The sequence below is a fragment of the Ambystoma mexicanum genome, chromosome 10 (genome assembly GCF_040938575.1).
Source record: "Ambystoma mexicanum isolate Mex_15411 chromosome 10, UKY_AmexF1_1, whole genome shotgun sequence".
Lineage (NCBI taxonomy): Eukaryota > Metazoa > Chordata > Amphibia > Caudata > Ambystomatidae > Ambystoma > Ambystoma mexicanum.
Genome location: NC_090932.1, coordinates 1,625,139,861 through 1,625,164,371, shown reverse-complemented (window position 1 = coordinate 1,625,164,371; position 24,511 = coordinate 1,625,139,861). Strand labels below are relative to the sequence as shown.

Sequence of the window (24,511 nt, the reverse complement as noted above, 5' to 3'; positions counted from 1 at the left end):
CCAAATGGTAATCTGACCCATTTACTTTTATACTACCTTCTTGTACAGCCATTACCTGTTGCATAAATAATGGAAATGTTTCTCTCATACATACTCAAGCTAATAGAAGTATACATTATATCCCTATGCTAGTAGATGCTAATTCTTCAGGAACCAGGAACCAAATGCTCAAATTCAGAAATGGAAAGCAGGGGTGAAGCACCAACCTTCCTGCTGGACTAGGTTTTGAACTTTGGGAAGCATTTGAAACCTGCCTTTTTTTTAGAACAAAAGTAGAACTGAGAAACCTATTTGTTGGACCCAATAAGGGTAATTACAATAATCCTGCAGTTGTGCACTATTAGGGGGATTTTTCTTTTTGAAAATCTTCCCTTACTTTCCAGGGGCCTCCAGCACTACTGCTGGAATGTTTAGGATTGTTGAGTGACTTTGAAGGGGAGTGAGGTTTCTCAACCTCACCCCACTTACTGTGCGTTTTCTATTTTGGGTAATAGGGTCATCCTATTTTTGTGGTGCCAGCACTGGGAGTCCTCTCCCAGTAAAATGGCATCTAAGTTTTTCTTAGGGCAGCACACCTCAGCATAAGTAAAGTGCTGCCAAGGGCCCTCAAGGGGTCTTGTTCCGATGCCTTTTTGGGTGCACTCTGTGGCCCATATGCATACCAGTGCTGGGAATGTAACACCTTCCTTTGTGGAAAATGTATATTTCATGTGCAACATAAGCCATCTTAGGTGGAGTACTGTGGGTCCACGTGGTGTCTCCCCCATCCCCTTTCCTTTGTCCCAAGTAACATTTTTGTTACTTTTCCAGGCTTCCTCTGAACAGGATAGCGGCAGTCGTTCCTTTTTTTTCTCCAGATGCATCATCAAAACGGCCTCTCTTCTAACTCTTTCTCAAGATGGCCCGTTTGTTGGCCATCCCACTTTGCCATGTGGGTTGAGCTCACCTTTCTTCATGCACCTTGGCAGGCTTCTTGCAGAAAGCCTAAAAGGTTCTTGTGTGTGTGTGAGACCTGGCAGGAAGCGGGGAGGGAGGTATCTGCTTCTAATTTAAATTTGTCTTGGGGCATGGTGGTTGCTGTGCAGATTCTTGGAGGCTGGCTGTCACCTACTGACCGTCATCTCCAAGTTTGATTGTTCCAAAATCCATTATTGGAGGGCCGGGGTAACACTCGGCCCAATTTCCAGATTAGCAGAGCTGGATCCAGAAACTAAGTCACCCACTGAAGCCAAAGAGATATGATATGATATGGCATTTGTACCGCGCCTATACACAAGTGTTTCGAGGCGTGACGAGGCAAAGGAGGGGAAACGAAGGGCGGACAGATAACGATCCTACTAGGCCAAGTGTCATTCAGATTGTGCAAGAACATTGGATGGGGGAAGGGGAAGGTGCGAGGCTGGGGAAGGGAGAGTGTAGTACATGGGAATAGAATAATAACAATAAGTAAAGTAACGGCCAGCAAGTGGCAAGTGCAAAGGTAAGTGCAGAAATCAGGTGTCAAGTGCTGGTAGTGGGACTGTTGGGATACAGAAACAGTCCCCAAGTGCGGGGGTTGCCAGGCAGGCGGTGCAGGTGTGTGAGACTGGCGGGGGAAGGACCTGGGCCCGAGATCAGTGGATGACCAGGTAACCAGTGCAGTTTCAGTTCAGCCAGGAGGTCAGCAGGGGAGAGGAGGATAAAAAGCAGAAGCAAAGAGAAGGGTTTTGAGGTGCTTCCGGAACCGGAGATGGTTCTCCTCAAGTTTCAAGGAGGCAGGGAGGCTGTTCCAGAGGGAGGCACCAGCAGAAGAAGATCTAACACCAACTCGTTGTCTGGAGAAGCGCCTGACCCTGAGGGAGTTGGAGGCGGATGAGGGAAGAGCCCGAGACGGAGGATATTTAGGAAGATAGAGTTGAAGACAACTGAGGAAGGCCAGAGAACAGCTGCAGGAGCCAGCATATGATCTGCCAACTCCACTGCGTTGCAGACCTCGACCTAAATGACAGGGGAGACTTTTGCAAGGTGCTGCTCTCCCTTTGAGTGGCAGACCAATCAGTCAGCTGTCCTCTTGAGGTTTTGCCGCCTTTCCCGGATAGTAGGAACATGCAACACCTGGGTCCATTTTTGCTCCAAGATCATCCATCTGGCCTAACAGCTGGAACTCTTTGTGGGCATCTTTATGGCTCTGCTGAAAACCTACTGTGGTGACCTTCACAAGAAGAGGAACCTGCTGGGAGCCCAAAGTCCAACTACTGTGCTGTGCTGGCTTTACACAGGGTTAAGACAAGGTGCATTGGGCAAGTGGTCCATGAGTGTCTCGGCTTTGTCATGGGACCAAATGTGGGTGGTAAGATGACCCTGTACAACAACAATAACAGTGAGGCAATTGTTTTACTTGTGTGCATAACTAACTTAGTGAGCATGGGGTTGCCTAACTGTATAATCAAACATATGCAAATTGATATTTTTCCATATCTTTCATTACTTCAAGTGTGCTTATAGAGTAATAGGGACATAAACAAGCTTATTTTTGTACTTACCTGTCTATGACTTTTTTAAATTACCTTATTTGGAAAGTGTTAACTGTACCAGACAACATTACCCCCTCACTCCAAGTTCAGACTTGCTGCTCAGTCTTTCTACCATAGAGTCGTTAAATGCAACTCTGGTTTAGACAACCCTGTTGCCCCAGGTTGGCTGTTCCAAGCCCTACCCCATGTAGTGATTTTGAAAAACCCAGTGGACCTTCCTTTAACTGGTATTCACAAAAGAAGTTACTGTACCAGTGAACCACTCCACTCCACCTCCTTTGACTTAGGTCTAGGCTACTCTGTCACGATTACCACTTGGAGATCTTGCAGATATTGAGGGAATCACTACCAGGGCCAGAGTCAGGAAGATATAGCAGAGGACCCGGACCACAGGACCCCGACCACAGAGCTTTAAGGAAAATCCCCCCTGTAGGGTTGCATCACATAGTGGGTGGCTATTGTAGGCCCCAAAAGACCTCCCCAGCAACCACCTCTAATGTGACTTTGGTACACCACACAGATCAAGGAAAGGAACTTTTAGGGCAGAATTCCATCGTTACAGTCCACTAAACGATTGACCTTTCGGCTTCTTTACACTTTGGATCACTGATCTATTTTTGTAGTTAGATGGACGTCTGCCCTGCCAATTAATCCTTAGTTTTTGTTCATGTTCCTATGGTTGCCCATATGACCCCTCATTCAGAGGTGCTATTTAAGCACTCCAGTTTTGCCCAAGGGTGATTATATCACCCCAAATTGTTTTTGAGGGTAGGCTGGTGGCAGCTGTAAATTAGGTTGGTCTTAACCAGGGGCGCAACTCAATCTACTGCATTAGCAACACAATTTACCTTTTTGGGAGCCATGGGCACCAAAACATTTTTTTGTCCTACCATTGACCATTTTCCTTCTGATGCATCCCTCTAATTGGAAAACCATAAGGCAGGCCTACAATGGCTGTAACCACGTGGGCTCTTAGTGAACCCAGGTATGCACCCTCCATAGTGGTTTGAGCAAATTTTAACTATTCCTTGGCCTCAGACATAGCCAGTACATATCCTGTGGGGTGGGCCTGGATGTTGGGTGGGCCAATCTGATTGACTGGCTGCCTAACCCTTGGTTCAAAACCTTTTTGTATGATTAGGGGGATAGCTTAAGTGTGCGTGCATGTGTGTGACACAAAATGACTGCGGCTCTGCAGGAGTGCACAAATGAGTAGTGGCTAAAGTGCCTACTCAGCTCCATGCTACTACTAAACCAGCAGTGATCCCACTCAAAGGTTGGACAGACACAGCACGACAGGTATACCTCATTCACCTCTTTCGGTAACATGCGCCGAGGGCAGTCTACATTATTCCCAAAGGGTGTGAGCTGGCACAGAAGTAATCGTTAAGTAGTGAAAATGCGTTTTTAAAAGAAATACTTTTTAAAAAGACCGATTTAGAAAGACGGCGGACAGACCGCTCCGAGTGGTCTTTCTAAATCGAACTGTCAGCCCCTGCGATGCGGACGAGTGGGCGCAGGGGTTGACAGGCAGCAAGCAGCCCAAAAAAAGAGGGAAGACACAGGCGTCTCGGGTATGTGTTTTTTGTGTCTGTTTGTCTTTGTTGGGGATGGCAGAGAAGGGAGGGGGCAAAGGGGGCGAGTAATATGTAAACCTATTTGTGTATTGGAAACAGTGTCTCTCTGTTGGGGAATGATTTGCGGGGGAAGCGACGTGGCAGGGGAGGAAAAGGGTGGCTAGGTTGTTTCAACCCCCAATTTCTGAAATAACCTACCAAGATGGGGGTGGAGCGGGCAGGTAAATGGTGTGCCTGGTGGTTGGGGGGGTGACCCTCCCCAAACGTGCAATCATGCACTTTTTGAAGGTTGTACAAAAACACCTGAAATAAATCAGTCTGTTAGTCTTCAAAAAGCGGCAATATCACATGAAACCAAGTAATCCAAACAATAGTACGGTGGTACCAAAATACAAGAATCTCCAAACAAGGTTCTATAAAAATAGTATCCTTAATTAAACTAACAAAAATGACTAATACAAACACTACCCATCCCTGCAATAGAGAAAGCAGACTTTAAACTAAATGGTCACTCTGGGTTTGTAAACAGTGGCACCCAGGAAAAGATGTCAGAAGCAATGTCAAAGTTTACGAATAGGTCTCGCAAAAGGTAAAGAAGGGGTGCTTATAAGTAATTCATTTGCTTTAAGACAGACCAGGGGGGCAGGATATCTTCAAATACCTCATCTCCTTTTTGTTGGGGAACAGCATCAAGCCATGCTTTTCAGCGTCTGGGTGCTTTCACTGCCAGACTGAGGTCAAGTCGAGGAGGTTCCAACGATTCAGAGCCGTTTGCCAACAGTGACAGCCTGTGTAACGAAGATGCATGGGACGCCATATGACTCGGTTGGTCTCTTATGCAAAGACCGAGGATATTCGGCATAGACTGGAACACAGATTGCGGTTGATGAGGACTCCAGTAGTTCCCTTGCAAAAGCTTGGACAGCGTTGAAGGTGTCTAAACCAGCATTGAGGAAGACTGGTGATGCAGGCAGAGCCAGGGGTCGCTTTCTTGGTGCTGTGGTTTCTAGAAGACCCAGTCCTGGGTCTCAGGGGAAAAATTAGTCCCTTCTTCTTTTCCCCCAAACAGGAACGTTCGTATAGGGTACTTGCAAAGGTTCTGTCACCTTCAAGGTACTGGGTTCTAGTGCTTCAGTTGCAGAAGGTCTTGTCCAAACAGCAATACAAAAACCAGACGTGGACTCCCTGCTCACTGTGCTTAGAGAGACTCAGCTTCACCTCACTGATGATGCCCAACAAGGCTGAAACACGTGTATGGGGTTGCTGATGGTACTCTTGTTCAGAGAGGAATTGCCATAGCATTGCGGTGCTGGACTGCCCTTGTGGGCGGGACAAAGACTGATATGCAAATGGATATTTCCCATCTATGAAAGGTACAGTGAGCAAAAAGCAATGGCTGCAAACTCTCAATGTGGTTAATAACCACTGAACAGGTTATCATGCCTTTTTCTTTCGAGAGAGGGGCGCCTGCTACATTTGTTGAACTTGTCCAAACAGCAGTTTCACCCCAATTGTATCCTCTATGGCAGAGACTAGGAGACTGTATACCTAACATAGTTCAGGTGACTCCTTATAAGAAGCCCAAAGACTAATCAACTAACGGGAGGGTCTCCCCTACCCTTATATAGAGGAAATGCTACAGTGGATTGACCCACAGCAAGCCTGTTACGGCTCCAATCAGGGCACCTGTGACAAGTGTCCTTTGCCTGCTGATGCCATACCCAGAGTGCCCTGTCTACAGGAAGTGGAGAGCGGAGACGGAAAGTTTGGGAAGCCCTGCAAAACCAAGATGGTGAGACCTCTGTTAGGACAGTTTTTCTGAAGTCCAACTAAGGGCGAAGTAAAACCATTCAACTGAAACAGTACAAGACTCCACTCTTAGTATAAGGCTGTACCACCTGAGTTCATGGTAGCGTAGACAGAGCAGCCAGGCTTATCTTAGGAGGGAGAGAGGGCTGTAGAATCAGTACAAATGAAATTGTAATACAAATGGTCCAAAGAAACACTGAATGTATTGTAAAAAATAAATGGTTTATTTGGATCTTTGTGATATGCCTGTGAACAGTCAAAACGGGGGCCCAAGCAATTTTCCGTCACCCGCCTCCATTGTGAAGGATGCAGGGGACACGCCCGCGTCCCCTCAGGCTGCAGATACCGAACATGGGAGTGGGGGGACCCCTACAACCCTTAAGGCCGCAGATACTGAACATGGAGAGCAGGGGACAAAAAAAGATACAAAAGTACAGCAAAAAGTAGGTCAAAAAGGCAAAATGATAGAAAGAAACAACCAAATTGGGTAATACCGTTTATTTAAATACAAGTAGGCCCAGATAAATCTTGGGGGAAATAAGAACCATCACATTATATATAACCACAATTATAAAAACACAACACTATGCTGGAAAATACTCAGGCCAAAGCATATAACCCAATTTAGAACACCTAACAGGAGCTCTAGGGAAGTCAAACCAATAGTTACTTTTTAGATTACTTTCAGTAATATAGGGGTAGTAGACCCTAGCAGTTGTACTGTGACACTCCGTAAGGAATCACTAAACCACATGGACAATATACTTTCTGTGAATAGTGGAAAACTTATTCTAAGAACAGTAAAACACCTATAAATCTGATTCAGGATAACAGTTATTCTAGGGGAGTTGGACCTACGGGTCCAATATTCAATTACAGTTGCTTTTTAGTTCACAGACTAAGGGAAACAATACATCTGACTTATTTCAGGATAACACAGTTAAACTTAAGGCAAGTAAAACCTATACACTTTTTACAGGAGCCATCTGCAACTTAAAGGCAGGTATACACCTGAGACTGTTTTTGTGTCCGTCTAAAACAGACCATGGAAAGCAAAACCCAGTGTTACACTTTATGAATGACTGTTCTAGGTAGGTAAAACCTAATGCAGACTTATTCTGGACAGACTAACAGCGAGTCAGGGGAAGCAAAACCCAGTTGGGGGACACTCATACATTTATCCTAACAGGAATAGTGAAGTGAAATGAAAAGCATTACCTTTGGGAAGAGGCACAACCAAATCATAGGTTAGTAATATAACCTTACATATACTTTCTATTAGAATGGCGAAACAGTTCCCAAGGAAAGAAAGATGTTACATATACTTTTCAGAATGTAGAAACATTTTGTCCTTCAGATCCAGAGAGCGCATCCAATCTCCTCTGCACAGTGTTTCCGCAATAAGCGCTGGGGTAACCATCTTGAACTTTTGAAGCGGAAGGAAAAGATTCAGGGTGGACAGGTCCAACACAACTCAGGCCAGCCTGGTTCTTCTGAAGTATGGCGAAAATTCTGGAGTAGAAGGCCATGCCACGCTTAGAGGGTGGGAGTTCTTCCACTACTTGACTATGTACAAGCAACTGAATTTCTGCCAATAGAGTTGCTGTCCCAATCTGTGGGAGTAGAGGAGAGGAAGGAAGGAGGGAGGGAGCCCGGTAGCCCGTGGACACTACTGACGGGATCCATGGGTCAGCGAACCTCGCGTGCCAATATTGTGCGTGAAGGGCAAGCCTGCTTCCCCCCCACCGGAGACAAGTGGACCAAGAGGGGAATGTCATGCCTTTTTTCCCTCCGAGGTGGGGGACTGAAAGAAGCCCTTATTCCCCACCTTGAGCTGTTTGCGGCGGTGTTGACTAGGAGATTGGTCCGGCTGCCTGGACCATCGTTCCTGGAAGCCGCGGAACCCGCCGAAGGCCTGTCCCTTGTTGGAACACTGGTGTGTTTGGCTGTACGTCTTGGGCGTGGACTTCATGAGGATAGATAAGGATTTCGTAGTCTGGGAGCTGTTATTCTTCTTATCAAGTTTCTCATTGGTGGTGGAATGAAAGAGGTCGCTACCCTCGAATGGAAGGTCCAATATGCGCTCCTGGACGTCCAGGTTGAATATGGTAGCCCGGAGCCGGACCGTACTTCTCATGTCTATGGCGATGCAGATGGCACAGCCTGAGGTGTCTATGTGTGCCACTGTGGGCTCCATGATGTCTTGCGCCACCATCTTTGCTTCTGCCAGCTTCGCCTTGAAGCGTGCCTGACTGTGTACCAGAAGTTCCAGGAGGAAGTCGGCTATTTCCTGCCAAAGCCTTTCGTTAATGGCTACGAGCAAGGCGTCTACATTCGATTGACGAAGGTGCAGGGAGGTGTTCGAATAGACCTTCTTTCCATATGCCTCCAGGATCTTCTCCTCCTTACCTAGCAGAGCCGGGGACGAGGTGGCTGAGGAAGACTGCGGTTTCGTGTAAATAGAGGCCGCGCCATTGATCGAGGAGTGTGGCTGAAGGTGCGCCAATAGCAAGAGTGTATCCCCCTCCAATTGCCTGTACTTGGCGGCGAAGCGCCTGTTGGTGGGCTGCGTCAAATGGGGTTTAAGCCATCCCTTTTTGGCCAAGGCGACAACATCCTTTTACATCGGAATCCCCGATCTAGCCGCGGGCGTAGAGTGAGGACCTCTGCCAGTACCCCCGCCTCCGGTTGTTCGACCTCTGGTTGTGGAAGGCACAAGTATTCGCCAGATCTGCGAGCCGATCATGGAATGCCTTGGCCGACGATGGATTGTCGGGTCCTCCTCCTCATCGGTGTCCACTAGGGTGTCCTGCTGGTCCGGAGGAGTGCTGGGAGCTGAAGGCTGAGGAGTGCAGACCGGAGCCTGAGGCTGCTGTGGAGGCTGGAGTGGAACTGCCTGGGGTGCCGGAGGCAAAGGTGTTGGCCCCTTGGGCCCGGCTTGGGCAGCTGGGGCTGCGCAGGGGCCTGCAGTGCCAGAGCCACAGACGGAATGACTGTGGGTGCTGGTGGAGGGACCGGAGGCAGCATGTTCCTGATCACATCCCAAAGGATGGCTCCCATCTGAGTGTATCTCATAAGCGTGAGGAATTTCTCAAAAAACCTGTCCTCACAGGCTGGTGGTGTGCTAGGTGGCGTGGGTCAAAGAGCAGGGCTTTGAGGCTGCTGGGGCCTGGGCATACACCCCGCAGATGACAAGCAAGAGTATCTGCCCTCCGACGCTGAAGTATATGCAGTAGGTCACGTACCTGGTGAAGACCAGTCCCGCCTCGAATGTCATTCTCCCGCCTGCTCCTCGAAGGGTGGTGGGGTTGGATGAGCGGCCCTTTTAGCTGGCATGGGAGCCATTTTGTTGGGCTGCATGCCACATTCCTGCATCGTGCTGCTTGCCGCACTGGGCCCGGCCTCCTCCAAAAGTCTTGGCGGTGGGGTGCGAGGCCTACCCTGCACCTCAGGACGGGACCTGGTAGGCGTCAAGCCCTCGCCTGCGTCACCGGTAGTGCTGCATACATGCACCTACTCAGACATTTGTCTGGTAGTAGGGGATAACCCCTTTGGTGGACACCCGTTAAAAGAAACTTGCGGTCCCTCAGCAACGTTACCGGTAGGATGGAGTGACCCCTCGGCCTGGCAGCTGGTAGCTGAAATATCCTCGGTACCTGTGCTGGGGCTAGGAACTGAACGGTCCCTCCCGCTCGGACGTTTCCTGGGAAAGGAATCGCTCTTGCGGGGTGCTGACGAAAACAGTGGCCCAACCTTGGGCCGTGACTGGTGTCTGACAAAGTTCTTAAAGTCATCTGGAGGAGATCGTTCGAAGAGCTCTCTCCACCAAGCTAACATGTTCTTCAGAGAGCGCGGTGTAAGCACGTCGCACAACCATCCCAGCCGTGGGCAGGGCCAAGGCAGCCGAGGCAAAGAGCATGTGGAGGTCGGACGTAGGGAAGAGTCCTTCGCAGACTGGACACCTGCTGAAGCCCAAGGACGTCGACATGCGCTGGGGAGGAGCGTGGCACCGGAGGACCGAGCATCTGATAAAGACTAAAAGACAAAAGACAGTATCCGGGGAAGAGCGCTTGGAATTACAAGGCCGAAGCCAAACACAGGAGCGCTGGTGAAAGTGGTCCGTTCCCGTTGACGTGGAAAAGAGGACTGAGGAGTGGCGCTGGTGGGCTGAGTCAGAGGAGCCCATGCTACCATGGACGTGCCCCTGCGCGCCTCTAAATTTGAAGGGGACAAAGGTTTTTTCTGGTGAAAAAGGTTCCGTCTCCCGTCCCTAGAGAGGGACTCCCATACAGTATGGAGGAAAGGGGACGGGGGATAGGAGTAAGGAACACTAAAATGGCAAAAAAACAAGACAGGGGCCATTTTGGTAAAATGAGCACACATGGGAGCCTTTACCGGTGCTCTGGAAACAGCCCGAGGTAAAGGTGCACCGAATTAATAAAAACGTTCACTGCCACTAACCATTACAGGTAAGTTTGCCCTTGTAACATAAATGTTACATTTAAAATGAGAAAGGGATACTCAGGATCTCCCCAGCACTCCACATAGGGTGGGGGTGCTGGTCGAAACTAATAAAATGTAAAAGGGATCCAAAGTACCCATGGGAACTGTAGCTCTCACACGATTAGCCAGAGAAACTTTAAAAGGGGAGCCCCTAGACAAAAGGCACTTATTACCAAAACGTTGTCAAAGAGAATCACTTTTAAAAAGACACTATGGAGAGTCTTAAAAATAATCCACCAGTGAAATCAAAAGGTTCGGCGGCTGACACAGGTCAGGAAGATTTATCACCCTATGTGGGCTCAGTCTTCTGGGCTACTGCAACTCCATCCCTACTTCAAAAGGAAGCCAGCAATCAGCACCCTGTTGTAAGAGGGTCAGTGTCATGGTAGGATTGTCTTTGAAGCACTTGTTCCCAGGGAATCGCCTGAGAGGGCTAATGTTCCATAGAGGAAGGGGTCAACTCTCCTCATGGGAATCAAAGAAGGTTTCCTGGGCTGGCTCCAACATGGTTTATTGTGGATACACCCAGGTGTTAGGAACAATTTTCTTTTTAATGCTTTTCTGCCATGGACTTTGCAATATGTTTTGCTTGCTGACCTGACTTTTCGGAGTTAAGTAAAGCCTTCTGCTTTACATTCCTTGGTTTGTGCTCCTTTTTATGGGGAAACTGATCGATCACTATGACTACCAGTACTGGGAGACGATGTGCCCCTTAGTGGATTTCTTGTATTTTTAAAGCTGCACACATCACCCTAAAGGGAAGTGCGGTTAGGATACTTTGCAGCCTTATGACATCTTTTGTAAATGTGCAGTTACAAAAACAATGCCTCTAGGGTGGGCTGGTGGCAGCGGATATTTTTCTACTTTGTTTTTGACTTTTTACTCATGCACTTTTGCATTTCCCTGCATAATGTCGTAAAGAGTGCCATATCTTCACCATATCCTCTAAAATAGCCATGACACAAGATTTCCACCTGTCCTTTGGCCATGTTGTACTTTGGCCTTTTTCCTAGCCTCTCGGGTCTGGGAATGGCATATATGGAAAGCCTTGACTTTGCCAGCCAAAGTGGCAGTCTGTGCGTGTAGCCGGAAGTAGACGCTGGGACTGTCGAGTCCCAGTCCACATCCGGGTTCTGAGAGTCTGTTGCTGGGCAGATGTTAGGGCAGAGACCGTACATGATTTGACAGACCCAGCCTTTTTGAATGGTGCAGATCCTCATCATTGGTGGAGGCGGTGGCGACTCCAGTCCAAATCCTCGATAAAAGGGGGACTCCTCCAGCCATTTGACAGATCATCGCTGGAGCCAAGATCCCTATGCAGAAGTGCAAGCCACTGATGACTAAAGGACGACCATTGCTGATGATCAGCACTGCTTGCAGCTAAGTCCGGGTAAAGCCCTGCTCCTCTGTCCTGATCTCAAGAATACCCTTGTTGGTGCGTTGACCACTGGACCAGTTAGAACAACCATTCCCGATCCCTGTTCAAGGATCTGTGCCTGCTGAGCCATCGGAAGCGTCGCTGGACCACTCAGTGACCTGACCAGCTCTCTCCTGGGCTACACCTGACTGTAGTCGTCACTTGGAACTTGGACGATCTTCAACTTGTGCTACAAGATGCCTGCTCTTGCATTTCTAGCCTTCCAGTACCAACAGAAGCCATGCAAGGCCTGCTCTTTTGTTCGTCAACCGAGGATCACCTATCGCCGCCTCACCATGGTGACTCCTGTTGCATCCCGTCTTGTTCGCTCCCTGTAGGTCTTCTGAGGTTGACTGCACCGCACAAGTTGCTTTCCTTTCGTGTCAAGGTTGAACAGCTGGGCATTTCTAGAACCATAATACTGGTATGGTACTGCGATCGACCGAAAGTTAAATCAGATGACGAAAACAACCTCAGCACCTGCAAACCTTGGACCTCCCTGGATGGGCCAAACACAGAGGTAGGTATGTGAGCCCAATGGATTCCGGAACATCTGAAGTGGTCTCTTGCGAAAAATCAGAATAAGGAGGGATGGCAGGGGGGGTAACATACCTGTTTCGTCCCCACTCTCCTCCATAAGGTTACATGGGTGTAACATCCTGGCCCGATCTCTCCCTTGCCTGACTCGGATTAGTGGTGGTCTAAGTCAAAGAACCCCCACAGCCCTGCTCCACTGTGGTCGGACTGGGAGAGACACTTACCTAAGCTTTTGGAACACTTTATCGCAATCACTGCCATTGCTCAATCCAATAGTAAACCTACCTGAGCAATAAACCCTATTGGCGGGGGTATTACCGAGCCAGGTAATGCCCCAGGTCAGTTAGAAGCCTGAGCGAAGCGAGGGCTTTAATGACTGTGCAGGGCATTACCTGCCCTGGTAATGGCCCAGTCAAGAGTGGTTTATTGCCATATTGCCATTAGTATCCTCGCACGTTGTACTGGGATACTAACAGTGTTTTTGTTGTTTTTTTTTAAGTTGAGAAACAGGTTTGCTGTTTCTCAGCTTAAAATGAAAAATCCAAAACACGACTGATGCCATGGATCAGGGGGGAAAGGAACTACACCCTACACGGACTGCCAAATACCCTCTCGGTTATCCGACCCATGAAGCGTGTGTCAGTTGAGGCTTTCGCCGCCACTTTCTCACCCTCCCTCCCCCTTCGGCTGACTCACACCCTGACACAGCCCTCTCCATGCTCCACTCATCTGACACTCTCAATGTTCTTGCCCTTTGTCATGAGGATCCGCTTGAAGCCCAAAGCCAAGTGCAACTCCTGGTATGACTCTGACCCCGCCACCCTTAAACGCAAGTGCAGGGTGGCTGAGAGGAAATGACGTGCTTCCGGTACATCCTCTGACAAACTGGCCTGCCACCTGCTCCAAAGGCAATACCGGCCCTCTGTCCAGGCTAAGAAGAGAGCCCATGTGTGTCTGTCTGTCTGTCTGTCTGTCTGTCTGTCTCTCTCCCTCTCCCTCTCTCCCTCCCCCTTCTTCGGCCACCTCTCCTCCCTCCTTCTCAGCCTTTCCTCTGTTCTCCCCAGATGAGGTTTCAAGACAAGTTCGATCTATGAAAGTCTCATCAAAACAGGTTCACACCTCCTGTTCCTCCAAAACCATCAATGACCACATTGACACATTGGCCCCTGCTCTGGCTGACTTCTGCAACCACTCCTTCGCCACTGGAGTCTTCCCTTCCCCCCTGAAGCACTCCCTTGGGCACCCTCTTCTTAAGAAACCCTCTGCCGACCCGGCCTCCACGGCTAACTATCGCCCAATCTCCATCACTCCTTTCCTGGGCAAACTCCTGGAAAAGCTGGCCATCTCCAGCTTAATCTTCACACTGAATCTGTTGGTTGTCTCCATGACCATCAGTCTGGCTTCATGGGTGTCAGAAGCACGGAAACTGCTCTCATGAACATCCCTGAAGGCCTGCTCTCCAACCTCGATTCCAACACCCCCCGTCCTCATCTTACTTGATCTCTCTTCTGCCTTTTGACACGGTCGACCATGCCATCCTGCTCAACCGTCTTCGTGATAATCTGGGTATCACCGATCAGGCCTGGCTTGGCTGACCTCTTGCCTCTCTGATCGACCCTCCCAGGTCCAACTTGGTTCCTTCGTTCCTCTCCTCTATCTCTAGCTCTACCTGTGGTGTTCCCCAGAGGTCTAACCACTCTGCCTGGCTGTTCAACCAATAACTGGCACTTCTTGCGCACCATATTGCTGCTCTCTGCCCCAACTTACAGTGCTTTGTGGATGACACAATTCATTTTTAGGCTGCCTTCCGCCACTTCATCTCATCTCTAACCGTGTCTGCTATCCAGGAGTGGTGTGCCCCCAATGATCTCTGCCTTAATGCCAGTAAGACATTCTCCTCATCGGCACACCTGCTCCCTCCTTTGCTGTCACTCTCTGGCCAGCCTCTTGGCCCTCTTCCTGCTCCGACCTGTGAGGTTAAAAACCTTGGTGTCATCTTCGACTCCACACTCTCCTTTGCTCCTCACATCTCTGACGACTCTAAGAAGTCACACTACCAGCTGCACCTCCTCAGAGGTATTCTTCCTTTGCTCTCCTTCCCCAGAAACTCATTGTCTCGAGAGCTCTGGTTCTCTCTAGGCTGGACTACTGCAACAGCCTCTTTCTAAATCGGCCTGCTTCGACTCTCTGCAACTCATCCAGAACATGACTGCAAGACTTGTCCTTGACCTCAAGCCCAGGGATCGTATCTCTCCAGGACTGAAATCTCTGCATTGGCACCCAGTGGCTGTGAGGATTACGTTCAAAACCCTCTGCATTGTCCAAAAGGCCACCTGGGGCCTCAATACCTTCAACTCTCTCGTCCTAAATATCTTCCTTCTCGAGCTCTTCGCTCTTCTGCCTCCAACTCCCTCAGGGTCAGTCGCTTCTCCAAGCAACGAGTTTGTGGTAGCTCTTTCTTCGGTGCTGGGGCCTGTTAGGCAGAAACCTGTGCAGTTCTCTTAGGGACCACTGCAAAAAGTTTAAGATCACAGGTGTTAGCAGTAAACCCAATTGGTAGCAGTCTGTACCACCCAGATTTACCTGGTAGCTGTGGCTGAGCAGTCAGACTTCTCTCAAGAAGAGTTAGGCAGTATACAGAGCATACACAATAGGGCAGGTAAACACAGTAAAACAAGCAAACACTGACCAGAACTTTGGTGTAAAAGATATATAATTATTTATTTAAAAAACATCTATAAAAACACACTGGCACTAATCTCAAGCAATTTCAAAAACACAGTTACTAAAGTATATACACTCCCTTCACAGAATATTAGACAAGTCTTAAGTAAAGCACCACTTATTTTCAGACAGCGGTGAGCGCTTAACGCAGATGGCGCTCTAATAATTCGGTTAAAAGGGAGAGAAAGGCAGAGCCTAAATTGAAACAGATCCCAACACTTTCAAAAGAACACAGCAAGAGAGGAAGGCAGAATAAAACCGTGAAGTTAGAGTTCAGAAAGCTGGATCCACTTTAAGAGGATCAGAACGAAATGTGCCCAAGGTCACACGGTTGAAAAGTGAACAAAAGTCTCGAGAAGGTTCAGAAAGGAGTTGACCAAAAGAAAGGGACCAGTTAGATGGTCAAGAGGCCAGCCCAGTCTAGAAGGTTAAGGATTTACTGTCACCTTGTAGCAATCTATAGAAAGGGAGGCCAGGCGGACACGGTACCTTGAAATGGTGAGAACACTCCAGCGGGGGCAGTTGTTCCTGGCAGCGGTTATGAGTCTGTGCTTCGTCCGGCAGAAGAGATGATCTTGTCGGGGAGGAAAGCAGAGGGTCGTGGTACTGCCAGGGAAGAAACCAGCCGCAGAGTTTCTCGATTCAAAGGAGCGGTCCTTTTATTCGCGGTTCAGTGGTAAGTGGCTATCCGGTTGCCGGGGTGCTTGGCACGGGCAATTCGACCACTAGACGTCCTGGTAGGCGAAAAGGAAAGCGAACTGGTTGTCCCCACCAGCTCAAGGGGAAGAGACTCTCCGGCAAGAAGATCTCCTCTGTCGTCAGGAAGTGGTGAAACGGTTCAGCAGGGCTCCACCGGTGGTGTCGTCGTTGCAGGTCGGCTCAGCTTCTCCCTCTTCGGATTTTCAGGTCCTGTGGCGACTTCTGAAGTTCCAGTCCCAAAAGCCCTGCTTTTATGCAAGAAACCCCCATTCATTCAGCCTAGCTGTCAATCAAACACACTTGGGCCAATCACACAAGAGTGCGACTTGAGTTGCCAAGGCAACTCAGTCCAGGGTGCCTAAACCCCCTCCCACACCCCCTGTGGTACCCAGGCAGAGTGGCACCACTTTTGGAGGCTTCTGTGGAGAAGCCTGCCAAAAAGTGGAACAAAGGGCTCGACTTGGGTTGGAGTCACAGAAGAGAACACAAACGCCATTTTAGAATAGAGTTCTGGCAAAAAATACCAAACGGTGAATTAATATTAAATACATAACCTGGCGGTATGTTCGAGGCTATAGGAATTAAATAATTAAAGTTGGTAGCCTCGAACCATGGGAAAATCCCATAGAGATATATTTGCGGTCGAATATAAAAAGTAGTATCCACTGCCACCAGCCAAAACTCGATCAGGGGGGATGGAGACGTGCCCCCTCAAATAACAGACTAGTACGTCCACAATATGATGGTTTGTACTGGTTTCTGTTCATAATTTGGGACTAGTAAAGCCAATGGTGACTTTACTTTACATGCCCTGGGAGACAGTAGTCAGTCCCAGGGTATGGAGTCCATGGTGGGGGGTCACTATGACACCCCTGTGTCACTGCACTGAGGGTGCGGTGTAACACGCATAGTAAAAACACATGAGACCTTATGGAGTAAAAGACCCCATAGCCCATAAAACACAGTCACAGTCAAAGGAACCAGGAGAAAAAAAAAACTCCAGAAATCCAGCAAAGCTGCTGGGGGACTCACTAGGTTAGGAAATTCAGCCTAAACAGAGAATTCTCCCGAACGGGGCCTCCCTCTGGAACAGTCTCCCTGCCTCCCTGAAACTTGACAAGAACCATCTCCAGTTCTGGAAGCACCTCAAAACCTTCCTCTTTTCTTTGTTTTTGCTTTCTCTCCTCCTCTCCCCTGCTGAACTCCTGGCTGAAACTGAAACTGCACTGGTCTCCTGGCTACCCTTTGATCTCGGGCCTAGGTCCCCTCCCCATTGCACACCTGCACTGCCTCCCTTGTAATCCCCGCACTTGAGGACTGTTTTCTGTATCCCTACAGTCCCCTACCAGCACTTGACACCTGATAGCTGCACTTATCCTTGCACTTGCCACCAGCTGGCCGCACTTTACTTATTGCTTTATTTATTCTATTTATTTTTACTGTCGATCCCATGTACTGCACTGCCCCCTTGCATCCCCACTGCATGTTTGCCCTTCCCTGCACTTGCGTGATCTCAATGTCACCTGGCCTAGTAAGATCGTTGTCCGTCTTCCCTCTGTTCCCTGGCCTTGTCGCGCTTTGAAACACTTATGATATGGCATTTATAATGCCACTATACACATATCGCGTAGTCCCCTTCTCCCTTTCTATTAGGGGGTTTTGATACAGTCCTGTAAGGGACAAGACTCGAGAAAGCCCACCTTTGGTGAACAAGAGGTTTAGCCTGTACTACCCAAAGGGTGAGCAGCCAGGCTTAGTCCAGGAGGGAGGAGGATGGTAGTGAGGCCCACAGAACTCAGAGCATAGACGTAGTTCAAGGAAACCCTTACACACTTATAAATAGGCATTTATTTATATACACGAAGGCTTGTAGCATTCAAGTAAGGTAAGTAGGCTTGTAGCATTCAAGTAAGGTAAGTATTATCGCACAATAATAGAATAGAACTGTTACAAAATTCACAATTAGATAATTCAGAATAGCAATAATGGTAACAAATCACATACAAACTCAATAAAACATACATGCCAACTTGTTAGAAGGCTGATAACTTTTGATACTTCAACTTAGCCTATCTTAGAAAGTCCAACTTTGTCTTAGGGGAGTCTCACAAAGTCAGAGGGGTCACTGGGGCACCAGAGACCAAGGACTGAGGAAGACCAAGCAAGAAAGTAGAGTACAATGTTCCAGATGGCAGGTCCCAATCGGCACCCTTCGGGTTTGCAGGTAGGTTTTCACAAATGCAAAGAAATTTGGGATTTCCCCATGGACCAATTTCCTAAGGCAGAATAGAGCCTAATGGGTCGTCCACCCTAATGGGACTTTAGGCAGGCCCTGGAGGGGTGCATGGATTAGTTGAATGCAGCCCCAGGAGCAAAAGAACAATGCAGCAAGCCACAGGCAAGTGCGTAGGAGCTGGACAGTAAGTTTTCAATAAAGAACACTATGCCACAGGACGATCCCCAAAAGGTGAGGAGACAGCAGACCCAGGTTTGGGTTTCTTGGCCTTGGCGGCTGATGAAGGAACTTTGGAGGGATCAGACAGTGGCCCTCTTGCAGTGGGACGCCAAGCAGAGGATCTTCACGGGACTGGCTCGTTGGAGCCCTTCACGGGCTCTGCAACAGCTACAGTTGTCATCCGGCAGATTTCTCTCCGGTATCTGTCCTCGACTCAACTGAGGGGACGTCTAGGAGCAGGAAAGTATAACTGCAGGCCCACAAGGTTTCAGAGAAAACCGCACTTCACAGGATGATTCACTGCAAAATGACACAGGTCCCAGGGTATTGGGAGTTTGCAGGCCGGCAGGTCATAGTTGTTCGAGGGACGGCGCTAAATGCGGGTGGTCTTGAGACTGCTTAGGGTCACCAATCCAGGGGAGGAAGTCTTCATCAAGAGATTTTCCCTGTTACTCGGAATGCAAGGTCAGGAGCGGTCACTCAATGGCTCTCGCAGTCACTGGAAATTGCTGGGGACGTCCTTCTGCAAATTCCTCTTTGGATCTTCAGTAGAGTTTCAGCCCCAGGACCCTCACCCTTTATGCAGGAAAACTGGCTAGTCCCACCAATCACCAGACATACATCCATTAAAACTTGGGGGGTGGCTGTCCAATGGGCACAGCCAGCCTCCCAGCCCAAACTGGTTTCAGGCAGGCACACTGCAGTACAAAGACCAGGATTGTTTCAGTCACCTTCCCCACTTCCTGTGCTCTCTGCCACTCAGTCTTCGCTGGCTTTCCAAGGGAAGCCCGGCAAAGAAAAGATCCATCAAGATCTCCCCCATCCAGCTAGGTAGAAGGCGGCTCAAGAAAGGACAAGTCACCGAGAACAGTGCTTAAAACAGTACAACCATCATTCTAGGCTAACAGCGAACCTTGTCTTCCCTACTGCAGCCGCGAAGACAGCCTGTAACAAAAATCCACAAAAAGTTGTGTAAAAAGGTACACTGCCACCAGTCTGTCTGATGATTTTATCACAGTAAGAGGTGTCCCCCCTGCACCGGTAACACAGGTCAAATAAAAATGTAAGCTCTAGGAACTGCAAGCAACACTACACAGAAAGTGCTGTGTGCTACAAAAGGAAAAGGTAGATGGCAGAAAAGATGGAGGAAAGTAGAACTCCACTACAAAGTACAAGAAAGAGGTAAAAAGGGGTCCCATGTTTAGAGTAAAAGTATGAGTGATTGGGGAAAAAGGTTCACATTCACTTAGGAGAATCAGTCCAAAAATTAATAGTCCAGTAAAAATGCTGGGGACTCTCAAAGTGGGTAGAATTTCGCTTAAAAAGGAAACTCTACCTAACACTTTCCATAGCAGCCCATTGTTGGGTCAGGGACGCGCCAGGAACCTTAGTGTTCCTGGTGCCAGCGAGGGACTCTGGAGCGCCAGTTAAGTGGAGTGGGGGTGGATCTAAATATGTGGAATGGGGATTTGTGGGGGGACAGGGATGCAGGGGAGTGCAGGGGCCCCTTACCTTGGACCCGGCGGGGGAAGATGGCAGCCTTCAGCTCAGAGGCGGCTGGGAGGGGCTTTACCATCGCTCTGTACCTCCTAATTGGTGGGGAGTATGCCGTCGCCCCCTCCGGGGTACTAATTTGATTTAAATGACAGCCACTAGATTGCTAGGGTGCACAATTATAACATTTTGAAGAAGAGGTTGTCAGGCAAAGTTTGTGTGCAGTACCCTTTGGGACCACTGCACACAACTAGGACTACAGATGTAAGCAAAACCAACCTTTGGTATAAGTCTGTACTACACAGTTTGGTAGCGTTGCTGAGCAGCCAGGCTGATCTCAAGAGGGTATTGGGGCTGTAAGGATGTTACACAGAGGTCTATAATTACAAATATTCAAATAGACTCTTATACTCAGGATTTCTTGGTAAAACACTTATTAATTTATTTCAAAGTCATTTATAAAACTTTCACTAGATGGAGGCAATCTATATCACACAAAAATATACTTCAGTACTTCCCCAATATCAGATTCTGAGGCATTTAAACTACTTTGAAGGAGGAGCAAAATGACAGTCAGAGGATTTGAAGTAGGCGAAAAAAGGCATATGTTAATAAAACAAACATTACGTTTACTCTAAAACAGTGCAAATAGTTTGAGTTCCCCAGAGGAGTTGATTCAATGCAATAGGTTAGGCCAAAGTCAATGGGCTAAAGTCTTGTATAGGATAAACAGTTCTGGTTGTTAAGCGGAAAAGTCGTTGCCAAAATTCTCAGAAGTAGTTTGTAAAAGGATTCATATGTTGGGTCACAAGCTGACTGCAAGCTGACTGGGCCTGCAAGTTGCCAAAGTTTCAAGCACTTTCGCAGTGAGAGGTAAGTTCTCTCGATCGGGTTTTCACAGTATCTTACAATGAATAAAAAGATGCATCTGAAGACATCTGTTCCTGGCAGTTCCTGCAGATCTCGCTGTTCCTGAGCCTCAGTCGTGGGGACAAGAGGGAGGATGTCGAGGGACTCCTGCACTGCACTGGGACTGGTCAAAAAGCTGGTAAAGGCAAATCTTCAATTCCGGTAGCTCACAAACTGGTGTCCTTCTCCCTGGCTCTTCAGTTTCCTGCAGCACTCTGAGGAAAATACAACCAGCTCTGGGAATGGTGTCCAGGTGGCTTACGAGTGGATTGGTCCTACCAACTCAAAGGAAGAAGTCGTCCTTGAAGGGCTTCTCTGTCGAGGTGAACTTGGCGATTCGGACCTGCAGTAGGGGTTCACCGGGCAAACCAACGGTCCAGGAGTCGCAGCAGCCGTCCACTTCCAGCTCGTCTTCAGTTCTTTCGTTCCAGTGGTCAACTCTGCATACCAAGCCACGAGACTCGCCTTTTAAACAGTTTTCTCCCATTCATTCTAGCCTAGCTGCCACTCACCCAGCAGGGTGGCCGTCACACCCTGGCATCAGCGTCAGTCTTCAGTCCTGAAGCCCGCCAAAGGCGTAGGAAGAAAGGGACCAAATCTGGTTTGGCGCGCAGAGACAAACTCTAGAAGGACCTTTCCAAAAAGAAATGGTGAAAAAAGAAGACCGGGACCCGTTTAAACAAAGGAGGCTCAGACGCCACCTTGAAAAACATGGCTCCCACGATTTAACGCTACCGGTGTTCGTGGTCGGGAAAAAGCATGGTAGTTTGTTGTAAAACCACTGCCATTTCGAGAGGAAAGGGTAGAATTTGACTGCTAAATGAGTTTCTAGACATATGGGATACTAGATAACCCCTTCAGCACTCTATTGTAAGATAGGGTGGTAGGAATTTGGAAAGACTAGTAAAGTCAATTTCACTTTACTTTCTCTGGGAAATAGTAGTTTATCCCAGAGAAGGTATTTAAACCTTGGGACAGCCTAAAAGGCTTCCCCTGTGCGTCACTGCACTGAGGGTGCTGTGTGACACAAATGAAAAGAAGATGCCTATGGAGTTGTCTAAAACTCCATAATCAAAGGACACAAGAGTAACACACATCAAAATACATGAGAGAGTGGGGAAAAAGGTTCACACTCTCTCCAGGTAAACAAATCAAATCCTCAAAATCCAGCAAAGTTGCTGGGGATCTCTAAGGTGAAGGGAATTAGCACATTTAAGAGAATTCTCCCTAAAACTGGTGCAGACGGTTAAAAAACCAGCTTGGTCAATTGGATCATTATGTTCCAGTAGCTGTGTTCAGGAATGCACATGAGACCTTTGAACCTGCCCTGTTGTCACTGCAGTGAAGCTGCTGGAGATGTCCGTAGACTGTCACAGCAAGGTACACAGTTGCATTATGCTTTTTGGCATGGAGTATTATGAAAGTGGGTCTTGTTAGAAGATGCTGCTTTCAGAAAGAGAATTACCAGTATCACGGTACTGCTAACCATTCCTAAAAAAAAAACAGAAGTCAGGCTTTTAACCTCTTGCAGATGGCATCAAGTCACAGTGCGACATTTAGCATCTAGGAGAAACTCTACATAAACTCAATTATGGACTTTCATGGCAGATAACAGGTTTACTTACCTGCTGGCGGATTTTGTCACCAAGAGCTGTTGCTCAACTCCCATACCCCGCCTGACCATAGTGGCTGGACTGGTTTCAATGCACCGGATTTTCTGATTTTAATTTTTGGCTGCTGGATGCCATTCCAGGCCTGTCCTTGACATCCTTATGGTTCTACTTGCCACCTGGGCCGGGATTACACTGCTGGGATCATGTCCTTGGCTGTTCTATGGTCGCTGCCCAGTTTTAACCCATGGGCCTCCTGCCTTGGTGCTGTAAGTCTTGCTAGCCCAGAATGGTGTTGGAATACCAGTGTCCCACCTCAACTGAACCTCTGGGTTTTTCTCGATAACCCCCACCCCCCCTTGTCTTGTGCATGAGGACATTTCTGCTTTTGTGCTGCCCTCCTTATTTATTTATTTTTGCATTTATATAGCAAGCCTAACCCAGAGGCATCTGGGCGCTTCATCCCACAGTCACCGGAGCCTGCTTGCCCATGATCTCTAGTCTTTCCGGTGACTCCTCAATGTTTCCCTTCACTTCTGGCTGGGGGCCCCACTCCAATGAAGGCTGATTATTTTTCTTTTTAACCTTCCAGGTCTTCTTTGGCCTGGGGTTCAAGTCCTTGGGTGAACGGATCCTAAAAATCACCCTGCATAAGAAACATTGTACTCACCAGTTTGTTTCACATTCAGGAATTGTATATTTGGGAACAGCGACTCAGAGTACCTACCTCTGGGCCTTGATTTGGTTGGTTATTCTTGATACACAACCTCAGGGGTACCCCTAGGTGAAGATCTCTGCAGGTTACTTCAAACCATGTTTTCCTATTGACGTGTATTGGGGTAAAAGCTGCTTGGTTTCATCTCTTACCGGGATTCCTCGGTCTCAAACCTGGACCCGGAATCTCTTCAAAAACATCTTCATTGGTGCCACCTGGTAAAGCTTGCCACCCCCTCTGCACCTATGGGGTAGAACTCAGACTTGCCTGGATTTTCTCCACAATGACAGAACTGACTGCTGACTTTGTCCTGTATTACCTATGGAACTCTGAACACGTACTTTAAAATCCCCCACTATAGACTTTCAAGGTCTCTACCTGGACAGTGACATTTTTCCTGGGTTCCCTCTGAGTCTCTGGAGTATTAGGTTGAAATAGAAATTTAGCACATGCGCTTAGTTTTAAATGGATTTTTAAAGTCTTCCATTCCACTGGTGTCCATGTGAAATACTTGGCTACATTGTATTACTGCAAGATTTTACTGGGTCTCTTTTGCCTAGGAGAGTAACGTGTTGGTACTGTTAGCTTCAATGTATTCTTGCTTTTGCTGACCTCTGGTTTCATCCCTCTACGTCTACATGGTACTGTATAGTATGCATTCAGATTGATCATGGTACTATGTGCTAGAGGGTTAGAATACTGTGGTCATCATGGGGCATCTTAGGTACTGATCATGACTGTGCAAATGTAATGTTTTACTGCGTCTAGGTTCCACTTGCCCCTCCTTATCCTATATGTTTAGTCCCTATTAACAGATGGTGGTCTCACATGTCAGTAATAGTGGTGGATTGGGTCTTTAGTACCATTACTGTTCGATCTCTCTCTCCCTCCCTTATTTCAACATGGTAGATATAACATGCGTTACTTTAATAAAGTGTTTTTTGTTTGTTTACAGTCATTCACTGTTAGGAATTTCTTTAGCTAATGGTGTGGATTAACTGATCTTCTCCACCAGCCCTCCTGAAGTGAAGCCCAACTTCTCTTCCAGGTCTACCACTTTTAGAGGGTGGTTTGGCTTCCCTTTCGGTTGGATTTGGTGTTCTACCATTAGGTTAGCTGGTTGAACAGTCCTCAGTAGAGGTCTGTATGAAAATCTCAACAACAGGAACTAATAAATGATGACAGGTTTTATTGAATCACATAACATGGACATGTTTTGGCCACATTTGGGCCTGCAACAGGAATCGAGGAGCTACTTCAAACATCCAATGGCATCACCCTGGACGGAGGCCTTCGAGGAACATCGACCCGACACCATCGATGCAGGGCGCCCTCCGCCGATAAACTTTCCGAAGCAGCACAGCTGTGAACATTACATGTCATAGATGAGGAATACGTTGAATGACACAATCCACTAGAAATGAGAATTCCCCCTAACAATCATGCTGTAGTGATTAATCTGTATACAAAATGCCCGTACGGGGCACCTAATGCCAGTCTCTGAGCGTGTTAGTGTAAACAAAATGCAGCCTGTAAAAGAAACTAAATG

The 24,511-nt window shown here is 48.0% G+C and overlaps 1 protein-coding gene across 3 annotated transcripts in view; it reads right to left on the bottom strand.

The window, feature by feature from the left end:
- GOLGA3 (golgin A3) overlaps positions 1-24,511 on the bottom strand; it is a 594,692-nt gene that overhangs the window by 376,345 nt on the left and 193,836 nt on the right. The gene's annotated exons all lie outside the window — the stretch shown is intronic.